This window comes from Heptranchias perlo, chromosome 13, assembly GCF_035084215.1.
Source record: "Heptranchias perlo isolate sHepPer1 chromosome 13, sHepPer1.hap1, whole genome shotgun sequence".
Classification (NCBI taxonomy): Eukaryota; Metazoa; Chordata; class Chondrichthyes; order Hexanchiformes; family Hexanchidae; genus Heptranchias; species Heptranchias perlo.
Genome location: NC_090337.1, coordinates 39,117,456 through 39,129,788, shown reverse-complemented (window position 1 = coordinate 39,129,788; position 12,333 = coordinate 39,117,456).

The window sequence follows — 12,333 nt, the reverse complement described above, 5'->3', positions numbered from 1 at the left end:
CCTTCTTCACAAACTCATTTGTCTCCATTCTGAGTCTGTGGCCCTTTGTGACCTGAAGTTCTTTACTGGGAAAACAGCCATTCTGGTTTTAGTTAAAAGAGCAAAAGGTTTAATTGTCCTGGCCATAGTGCCTTATTCTTAACAATTCCTTCTCTTTCAGCAGTTATCTCAACCTTTCATCATTGAGAAATTTAAACAATATACTGCTTTGATTTCCTGAATTTAATACAATTTGATGGTCTTAGAGATTCGAACTGAACACAATGTGCCTATTTTATCTTTGCAGATGTGAAGAACTTAATCTCAACAAAAATCATTTAACATCCTTTAAACAACTGCCGAAAATTCCTCAAATCCAGCATTTATCACTAACTGAAAACAACATAAAGACATTAAGAGGACTTTATGAACTAGGAGCAACTCCAATAGAATCACTTACTTTGAAAAGAAATCCTTGTGAATTTCAGGATGAGTATAGATCCAAGTATGTGCAATTTAACTTTGCTGGGAAAATATAAATTGTACGGGGGGAAATAATTAACTGCTTCAGTGTGAGTTTTCATTTTAATATGATGGTACAGAAACCTCTAACACCATCAATAACAAAGATTGGGGAAAAATTACAACTATTACTGAGAATTCTGTCTTCTAAGAAAGAAAAAAAGACTTGCATTTATATAGCACCTTTCAGGACCTCAGGACGTCCCAAAGCGCGTTACAGCGAATGATGTACTTTATGAAGTGTAGCCACAGTTGTAATGTAGGTATAGTTTTCTAAAGTATGATTAATCTACGTATCATATGAAGCAAGTAAAAAATACCCACTGACAGAAAGCTTGTTTGCATAATACAATTTTGAGAGTTCAGAAATGCCACATAAAATTTAGTCTCTGATTTTAATGCAATTTTTTTTGGTTTTAGAAGCAACCAAGGGGCATAAAAGATTAAATAAAATATGGTAATTCTCGAACCTTGGAACAAGCTAGACAGATCGCAATAGTGTTTTCTGGTCATATATATTCCCATGTTCCTAATTGTGTTACATATACATCCATCTACTCCAGGTATCACTTTAAGATTGATACCTTTACAGCACAATGTGCAGTTTGCAGACCCAAGTTACACTGCCAGCTGCACCACCCAGCTACAAAAGAGATGTATGCATATCAGTAAGGATGCATGCACAGAGCTCCACTTGCTGGCCAGTTATATTTTAATATCAGGAGTAAGTGTATTAGAACGTAGCACTCTACACTCTACTAAGATGTAAAACATTCAAATTCAAGGTCTGGAATTTCCTTGGAGCTGCTCCCACTCCGCTGCCGTACCTTCGCCGGAAATGTGGCAGAAACTCCGTTTACGCTTGTAAACAGGTTTTACGCTGCACTTCTAGTGAAGTTATGGCGGTGGAGTGGGAACAGCTTCAAGGAAATTCCAGAACTAAGTTTTTTTTATTTGGCTCTGCACTGTGTTATACTTCTAGTCAGCAAAGTTGAAGCCCATAAAATAAAAGGGGCAGTGGCAGCATGGATACGAAATTGGCAAAGTGACAGGAAACAGAGTAGTGATGAACGGTTGTTTCTTGGACTGAAGGAAGGTATACAGTGGTGTTCCCCAGGGGTCAGTACGAGGACCACTGCTTTTCTTGATTTATATAAATGACTTGGATTTGGGTGTACAGGGCACAATTTCAAAATTTGCAGATGACACAGAACTTGGAAGTGTAGTGAACAGTGAGGAGAATAGAGGACATAGACAGGCTGGTGGAATGGGCGGACACGTGGCAGATGAAATTTAATGCCGAGAAGTGGCATTTGATAGAGGTGTTCAAAATCATGAGGGGGTCTAGACAGAGTAGATAGAGAGAAACTGTTCCCATTGGGGGAAGGGTCGCGAACCAGAGGTCACAGATTTAAAGTGATTGGCAAAAGAACCAAAGACGACAATGAGGAAAAACTTTTTTATGCAGTGAGTGGTTATGATCTGGAATGCACTGCCTGAAAGGGTGGTGGAGACAGATTCAATTGTGGCTTTCAAAAGGGAATTGGATAAGTACTTGAAGGGAAAATAATTGCTGGGCTACGGGGAAAGTGCAAGGGAGTGGGACTAGCTGGATTGCTTTTGCAGACAGCCAGCTCGGGCTCGACAGGCCGAATGGTCTCCTTCTGTGCTGTAACTATTCTATGATTCTATTGCATCAGGTGTGAAGCTCCTAATGGTGATGATTTCACACCACTTGTTTTTAGTGCATTCAGAAATCAGACTGCCGAACTGTCACCTGAGTTATAATATCACTTTCAAGGTAATGTGCATCTGAAAGTACTTTGTATTGATGCAATAGCAGTATTTTGGGTCAGCCGCTAGGAGGAGCTGAAAGGATATCTGGAAGAAGTTCTGCTATTCGAATGTAATTTTCACAAAGTGAAATGAATTATTCTTGTGCCAGACATAAAGGGGAACTCCTCTCTTTGTGCTTTGCTAATGATCCATTGTTAATTCATATTGTTGTTATATTTAAAGGCAAATTATACTGAACATTAGGGCAAGGAATGCAACATATGGCAACTATCCAAGATGAAGTGTTTGACAGAACATGAGCAGTGCATGGTGCAATTTATAGGGAGAGAAGCTCAGGAAGACATTGGTCATCAGGGGGGTTGCATGGATCACTGGTATGTACTATATTCATCAAGTATTATATGCTATGTACCATTTATTATATCAACATGTCCGTACACAGTCATTGTGCACAAGTACTTCATACATCATATAATAAAAGCAAAATTGCCAAGTGGCTAAGCATGGATGGATGCTAATAATGTCCAACTGCCTCTCTTAGCGTAACATGGAGAACCTAGCTGTCATCAGGGTACAGCTGCAGAGGAACAATCATCGTAGCATCACAAATACAGACACTTCATGTCCGTTATTAACTGGGGATAAGATGCCACAGGATGAAGCACGTCACTGGTGCAGAACATTTGGCCATGTGACAGCTGCTGAGAGGTCAGCAGGTAGAAGGCAAGGTTTGACATGCAGAATGCCTCCCATGAGTTGCCTCAGCGCACAAAGTTTAATGGGTTTGCTTTTCAACAAAGGATATTCGAAAAATGCACGGTCTTGGGCAAGTACTTGGCATCATACCCTTGATAGTGCAAGGGTTGGACAACTGGTTGTCCGTACAGCAGTGCAACGTTGAACATGAAGCAACATCAGTGAAACTGCAGTATCCCAAGCCATTGCCACAGCAATGAGAATACCTCTCTTGGATGTTCATGCTCCTGGTTTGGCTGACTTGGGGTCCCATATCCAAGAAGCATTGAAGGCCTGTCTCGACAAACTTGGACAGTGCTTAAAGATAATCATGAGAGAGAGATTCGAAAATGTCTTAGAAGCTAACTGTTCTACACTCAGACAAGATATTGAACCTCATAAGATGATGGCCTCCAGCAGTGACTGTGATGTCATTGGCAGTTCTGGGCCATTTGGTCTGCACAAGTGACAGTCAGCTCTGCCTCAGAAATGTACCTCTAGTGACTGCAGCACAAAGCACACCTGGCACTATTGCACATACATCACAATTATTCACAGATGAAGGTAAGGGGCTTTTGCATTGCACACAGCTCACCAATTGACTCAGCAGACATCCACCACTGCTACATCCTCAATTAAGAAAGCATTTAGGAATAGGACAAACACGTATTAGCACACTAATCACAAGGGGTCATTTAAAACACCTGGAACACTTACATTCACTTAATAAAAGATATATTGACTATATATTGAAGTCTATGATTCTTTCATTATGCAGAAAAAGGAGCATTTTTTTCAACATCGAATTACGAAAAACTGTACAGGACAGGAACGGGCCATTCAGCCCAAAAGGTTTATGCGGTGTTTATGCTCCACACGAGCCTCCTCTCACATTACTTCATCTCACCCTATCAACATATCCTTCTATTCCTTTCTCCCTCATGTACTTATTTAGCTTCCCCTTAAATGCATATATGCTAATTGCCTCAACCACTGCATGTGGTTGCGAGTTCCACATTCTCACCACTCACTGAGTAAAAACGTTTCTCCTGAATTCCTTATTGGATTTATTAGTGACTATCTTATATTTATGGCTCCTAGTTTTGGACTCCCCACAAGTGAAAACATCTTCTCTATGTCTACCCTATTGATCCCCTTCATAATTTTAAAGACCTCTATCAGGTCACTTCTCAGTCTTGTCTTTTCCAGAGAAAAGAGCCCCAGCCTGTCCAGTCTTTCCTGATAGTTGTACCCTCTCAGTTCTGGTATCATCCTTGTAAATCTTTTTTGCACTTTCTTCAGTGCTTCTATATCCTTTTTGTAATATGGCGACCAGAACTGTGCACAGTACTCTAAGTGTGGTCTAACCAAGGTTCTATGTAAGTTTGCATATGTAAGTCAGTTACAACGGCACTTGCAAATTCCTAACTGTCTAGCCTTTGGTCCTCCATTCACCAAGATATTTCTGCAGCTACCAATCTGCTCAATCACACCCTCACCTCCACCTTTGATGCCCTTGTCCACATTAAATCCATTGCTCTCTCTCACCCTGTTCATTCCCGTTGGTGCGACCCTTATCTCCGCTCATCCTGGATCATCCTGGAATGCAAAGCTAATCCCTGGCTTCTCTTCACTACAAACCATCTTCTTAAACCCCTGTCCCCTGCCTCCTTCACCCTCACCTCCAACAACAAGTGGGGGGAGCTCATGGACTTCTTTGTCACTAAGGTTGAGACCATCCGTTCAGCTGCCTCTGCCACTTTCTTCCCTTCCCCTAGCCCACCAAGCCAAACTTCCCCTAAGGTTTCCCCCTGCCCTAGCCCTGAACTCGCACATTTCTGTAGCTTCTCTCCTATCTCCCCTCATGCCCTCTCCGAGCTTATCTTGACCATGAGACCCACCTCCTACTCCCTCAACCCTATTCCCACCAAACTGCTGACCACCCAACTTTCCTTCCTGGCGCCCATGTTAGCTGATATTGTTAACAGTTCTTTCTCCTCAGGTACTGTCCCTCTCCCCTTTAAATCTGTCATCATCACCTCCCTCCTCAAGAAATCCACCCTTGACTCATCTGCCCTTGCAAACTACCGCCCTATCTCCAACCTCCCTTTCCTGTCCAAAGTCCTTGAACATGTTGTCACCTACCAAATCCTTGCCCATCTTTCCTGCAACTCCATGTTTGAATCCCTCCAATCAGGTTTCCACCCCTGCCAAAGTACTGAAACAGCCCTTATCAAAGTCACAAATGACATCCTATGTGACTGTAACCATGGTAAACTATCCCTCCTCATCCTTCTCAACTTGTATCATTGTATCAAAGTAGGTATAACACAGTAGGAGGCCATTTGGCCCATTGTGCCTGTGCCGGCTCTTTGAAAGAGCTATCCAATTAGTTCCATTCCCTTGCTCTTTTCCCATAACCCTGTATTTTTTTTTCCCTTCAAGTATTTATCCAATTCCCTTTTGAAAGTTACTATTGAATCTGCTTCCACCAGCCTTTCCGGCAGTGCATTCCATAGCATTACAACTTGCTGCGTAAAAAATACGTTTCCTTGTCTGCAGCCTTTGATGTGGTTGACCACACCATCCTCTTCCAATGCCTCCTCTGTCGTCCAGCTGGGTGGGACTGCGCTCGCCTGTTCCATTCTTATCTATCCAGTCGTACCCAGAGAATCACCTGCAATGGCTTCTCTTCCTGCTCCCGCACCGTTACTTCTAGAGCCCCCAAGGATCTATCCTTGGTCCCCTTCTATTACTTATCTACATGCTGCCCCCTCGGCGACACCTTCCCAAAACACGATGTTACATTCCCCCATGTACGCTGGTGACACCTAGCTCTACCTCACCACCACCTCTCTCGACCCCTCCACTGTCTGATTTGTCACACTGCTTGTCCAACATTCAGTACTGCATGAGCAAAAATTTCCTTCAACTAAATATTGAGAAGACCAAAGCCATTGTTTTCAGTCCCCACCTCAAGCTCTGTTCCCTAGCCATCGACTCCATCCTGCTCCTTGGCCCACTGTCTGAGGCTGAACCAGACTGTTCGCCACCTTAGCATCCTATTTGACCCTGAGATGAGCTTCCGCCCACATATCCATTTCAACACAAAGACTGCCCACTTCCACCTCCGAAACATTGCCCGTCTCCGCCCCTGCCTCAGCTCATCTGCTGCTGAAACCGTCATCCATGCATTTGTTACCTCTAGACTTGACTATTCCAATTCTCTCCTGGCCAGCCTCCCATCTTCCACCCTCCATAAATTTGTGCTCATCCAAAATTCTGCTGCCCATCTCCTAACTCACACCAGTTCCCGCTCACCGATCACTTCTGTGCTTGCTGACCTACATTGGCTCCTGGTCCAACAAAGCCTCAATTTTATAATTCTCATCTTTGTTTTCAAATCGCTCCATGGCTTCACCCCTCCCTATCACTGTAACCTCCTCCAGGGCTAAAACCCTCTGAGATCTCTGCGCTCCTCCAATTTTAATCGTGCCACCATTGACAACCCTACCTTCGGCTGCATATACCTTAAGCTCTGGAATTCCCTCCCTAAACCTCTCTGCCTATCTACTCTCTTTCCTCCTTTAAAATGCTTCTTAAAACCTACCTCTTCCACCTGTCCTAATATCACCGTATGTGGCTCTGTGTCAAATTTTGTTTGATAACGCTCCTGCGAAGCGCCTTGGGACGTTTTACTACATTAAGGGCGCTATATAAATGCAAGTTGTTGTTGTTTAACATAACTTCTCCAATTTTGAATTTTATCCCTCCAGGATCTGGGTGTGAGGGATAGTTCTAAACAGGGGGATCCTCTGGTCCATTGGGACTTGGGAGAGGGCTTAAGAACATTCAAAGGGCAGATACTGGCAGTATTGGACAGGTGGCGGTATTGGTGGGATCTCTCAGTATAGTTGTGGAGCAGGGTTTAACACTGTGGGGGAGGGAACCCAGAAGAAATGGACCAATAGTGCCCTAGGTCATTTTTGAACACAGGCCCCAAACTTTAACTATATTCCATTTATAATCCTGCCTTTAAAGTATTAAAGGTTAAATGTTGTGTTTCTTAAATTAATGAATGGAAAAGCAGAGGCTGAAATGGCCCAGTGCAATAAAAGTTTAGAGCAGATCAGTTGTCACTGTCATTGTCACAGACCAAGCAGTGCAGCCGGATAACCGTGGCTGCAGGTCTCATGCGGTAGCTGGCACCGTTCCCCTATTGCCTGTTTGGTGAAGTATATTCTTCTAATACACATCTCCTCACTAAGATCCTCATTGTACCTGTGTTGTGTGTATATTCTTCGAGGAAGGGTAATATCTTGTGGGATATTTCCTCCTTAACTTGTAACTCACTCTTCTTTCCTCCATCCAGGGGCGGCATTTGCTTTGCACCCCGTGCAAAGGTTCAGTTTGGGGACTGGATCTGCTAAGGGCCCCCACCATTGCAGTTGGATGGGTTGTACTGCCCTAATGGCCTCCAACTTTGCCGATGATGGGGAAAATCCATACAGACCAGTTGTGCAGAAATGGAGTACGTTAGGCTGAGAGATCAGCCTGCCTGGACCGACCAATGCTGCCAGCAGCTGCCAGCAGCAGCTCGGTGCCCCGTGCAAATGCATCTTTCCTCCTCCATGATAATGGCATACAAATGTATGCTCATAGGGAATATCATACCTGCTGCTGAGAAGCTCTCTCAGTGGTGGTAATGGGAGGGAGCGAGGGGTCAAAATCTCACAGTGGCCTCATACTCCCACAGGCAATCAGAAGCAATTCCAAAGATATCTAGGCTCAATGTCAAACAAATCAATCCAAACACTTATTGTATTGTGAGTGTAAATATAAGACATTTCGGGCTGCAACGCTGCTTCACCTCACTTTAATATGGTGGATGTGCTGACCTGTCAAGTGACTTGCCCCAGTTTTAGGTTTCAGAAACACCAAAAATAGCATGGAATTTTGGGGCGCTGCACATGTTGCGGTCAGTTTTCTTGGGCCCTGGAGCAGCCAAACCAGTGGTCCTTAAAGAGCCCCCTAGAGTCTGCTACCAAAAAGGTAAGTAACATTACTTACCTGAATGCAAAGCCAGGGGGAGCAGCAGTGCTCCTCCTGACTCCATATTGAAATTGAGAGCCGCGTCCAGTCACCACTCATCCGCACCACCCCCCCCGATCTTCTTCTGCCTCCCAGATTTACCATGGGCCTGGTGCTGGAGTCCCCTATAGCCGTCATTTATCACCGTCAGGACCAGCGCACTGCCTATTAGGGTGCTCTAGCGCCCCCAGATTTCTGGTCTTGACCTGATGGCACAAAAGGACCAATTTTATGTGATCTTGCACATCAGTTTCGGTGTGGCAGTCTCTGCTGCTGCTGGGTTCACACCCATGGCTCTCGTTTAGTAAGTGACTGCACATTAAGTCTTACAAGACCCAGTGTTAAGAAAATGTAAGCCATTAGGGAGTTAGATGGCTGTTTTATGACTGGCTGATTAAAATCCTGAAGTGATATATTGAACAAGAAAAAAACCTGAAAATATTTGAAATATTTAAAATTGCATGCTTCATTATTTCCAGAGTGTTCTCCTCGTTGCCAAACCTGAAGACATTAGATGGAATTCCTAAATTGCCAGCTGATTGTGCACCTGTGGACGGTCCTGTAAACTCCAGAATGTGCACTATTTCATGACTACAAAACTATTAATGAAGAGCTGCCTTTATGAGACTTTTATTTTTTTGATAAGTCACTGTAAAACTATTTTTAATAGTGATGCTGAGAAACGATGAGCTTTGAGTATTTTTGTATCAAATTATGATATTTATTAAACAAGCCACTTTTTAAGTTATTTAACTGTTCCACAAATGTGCTAAATTATTTACAGAATTACTGAAGCATCATATGATGTATAAGTTATTGTTTATACATGAATATGTCTACAGAATAATACTTTACATTTATGAGTAATAAACAAGTTCAATTTAATTTCAAATATCATTTTGTCCAAAAGTGCTTTGAAGAAAATACCTGTCACAAGGTGAGAAAGATCATTCGATCCATCTTAATTCATCACCCAGAAAGATTCTAATGTCCTTCCACTTCAGCATCAGATTAGATTCCAGAGTGTTTGTCTCCACTATGGTGATATTGTCTTGGCGATCAAATTTGGACACAAGACTCAAGGTATGGTCTGACCAGAGGATTGTACAATTCAATCACAACTTCCTCTGACTTATAGGGCATTGTTTTGACTATGTTAACAGTCTGTTGGCTTTGTTAATTGCTGTTCTGCATTGATTAGGCATGTTGAGCATCATTGGACAGGGTACAGTAGTGTAGAGGTTTTTCTACTGGACTAGTAACCCAGCGGCCTGAACTAATAATCCAGAGAACATGAGTTCAAATCGCACCGTGGCAGGATGAGAATTTGAATTCAGTTTTTAAAAAATCTGGAAATTAAAGTAAATGTGACCTTGAAGCTATTGGATTGTTCTAAAAACCCAACAGGATCACTAATGAAAGAAACCTGCTGTTCTTACTGGTCTGGCCTATATGTAACTCCAGTCCCACACCAATGGTGGTTGACTCAACTGCCCTTTGAAGTGCCCTAGCAAATCACCCAGTTACATCAAACTATTTGCAATGGTTCAAGGAGAAAGCCCACTACCATCTTCTCATGGCAGCTAGGGATGGGCAAAAACTGCCAGACTCGCCAGCAACGTGCACGTCCTAAGAATTTATTTTAAAAAGTCTACTAAAACTCCTTGGTCACTATCGACTTCATCCCTAGCTATTCCAGCAACATTCATGGAGTATGTATCATTTATTTTTTCTTCCTACGCACTTTTTCCAGTATTGTACATTTGTCTGCATTAAATTTCATCCACCATTTTTCTGTCTACATATTTTACCCGACTCATTCGGTAATTTTTCCGCTACCTCCTCTGATTCCATTGCCCTTCTAATTTAGTAACCTCTGCAAATTGATCACTTTACATTGAGTTTGTGTGTCCAGGTCATAGATGTATTTACTTAATATAAAAGTAAGAATAATTGAATGATGGTGCTTTGCTGTTACATTTAAGAGCAATATAAGTGTTAACAAATTCATAATGAAACTCAATTTGTTAATATTACATGACAAATGACTGGTACCTGTACATAATGAAAAAGTTTTAAACTTGGAGTCACCCACCCCATTATAGCCATTACTAAGAAAATATGGAGCAAGAGAAGGCCATTTGACTTTAAGAAGTCCTTCCAATAGATACAATTTGGCCTGTAGTGGATTGCTCCCAACATATCTCCTAATGGAAGAAAATAACCAAAGTTGAATGCAGGTAAGATTCTGAAACTTCGTCTTGGCATGCAAAGGAAATTGAATTGAAATTCAACAAAATTATACATCCAGAACAGTTGTATTTCATGGATGGCATTTCCAGCAAAGGCACCATAATGGAATAGAATTTAACTTTCACTGCTGGGTAGAAAACTGGCGGTAGTGGATTGGCCGCCCATTATACATCCTGCCTGATTTTCCTTTCCATTGAAGTCTACCTATAATGGGATTAAAATGGGCAGCTGATTCATTACTGCCTGCTTTGCAACCGGCCAAAGTTGAATTTCACCCCCTTTGTCTCCAATACAAATTGGGTGGAAACCTGATTGGCGATGTTAAAATATGAAGTTGGGGGAAAGATGGGCTTAGATTTGGGAAGTGACAACATGTTCAAGGATTTGGGCATGGGGCAGTAGCTCGCAAGGTCAGAGGGGCCAAAGGTGGAAGAAAGGGAGGGGAAATATCAGAACTTGTCCCCACTGGTAAAGATGTAACAATGGCTTGTTAGTAACTTGTTTATAAGAATTTTTGGAACACAGAACAGAAACAATTAATTGATTAATGCACTTTAATTTAAACTCTAAGATAGAGACATGATTGATATATTTTATTGATTAAATGTTTCCAGTCTTTGTTTTTTATAAACTACTTTATATTTATAACCTTTTCATTAAAGCATAGATTGGAGTATGACTCCACCGACTATATGCAATGCATAATGCTATAGCTAGAAGCTAGTTATCCACCACTGTACCAAATGAAAATTGGAAGTGAGGCTAAGCCCCCTTATTCATACACATGAGGTTTGGGAGTGGTCCAAATAATGAATTTGTTAAACTTAATGCGTCTGCTGAGCAGTATAATTGACTACACCATTTCAGAAATGCATCTGGATTGATGCAAAGATACTATATGGGTGAGATTAGCAGTTATGTGCAGCTTGTCAGCATAAATTTAAAGACTGATAGAATTCTTAGTAAATCATTTGCGCAGGGGCCAGGAAACTTCATTGATTTTCAGATATATTTGATCAGTGCTCTCAGATGCATATAGCAGAAATATATAAAATAGTCAGAATTAGCATTCAGTGTCAGGGAACCGCATGGTGAGAGTATGTAGACTGCATAGGCAAGAAAAAATATCAACTAAAAAATTGATTTTTCCTGCTTATTTTTGATCCATCTTGCTGCGTGGATCGTCGATTATTTGACACTGCAAGCAGTTGCATGGCTTGCTGGCGACAGACACTCTGAAGTTGACTGCAGTGCAGCAAAATAAATGACGTGGAAAATTCAAAAATCATCATTTATATTAGTTAAGTTGTTCATGTTTTGGTCCATTATGATTAATGGGAATGAAAGAAAACCAGCCAAAGAAACAATTATACAAAACCTTCTATTGCAAAATTGCAGGTACCTTACATTTTGTTTGTTGGTTCTAAAAGCAAGGAAAAAAGGACACATAACCCTTTTTTACAAGAAAGAAAAATATGACCCTCACTGTATTCTGTGATAATGATATTGCTGTGCTGCACAGGTGTTAAAGGATAACTGTCAGCTTATCAGTCACCAGTGAGACACCAGAGGAGGTGAGAAACTTCTGATAATCCAGTCATCCTTAATGTTGTCTTTTTATGGTCAGTAATTCTCTGAACTTTCCTCTCTTGTTTCTTCTAAAGTCCAAATATGCAGTCCTATGAGCTCCACCTGCTACTTGCAGCTACTTACATTGTGTTGAAATCAAGAGTCTCACACTCCAACTCAATCTTTCTCAGAACTTCATAACATCCTTCGCTCTTTCCATCTTCCTACAATTATCAGGCTTTGAATCCTATTTCTTAGTTTAGCTAATTTCTTTTGCTCTTTGTGACCCAGGTTTCCCAATAAAAAGAAACTATTTAACATTACAATAAAAGGATAGTTTTTCATACATGTCCCTATAGCTATCTGGTCCTTTTCTGTATAGATTCC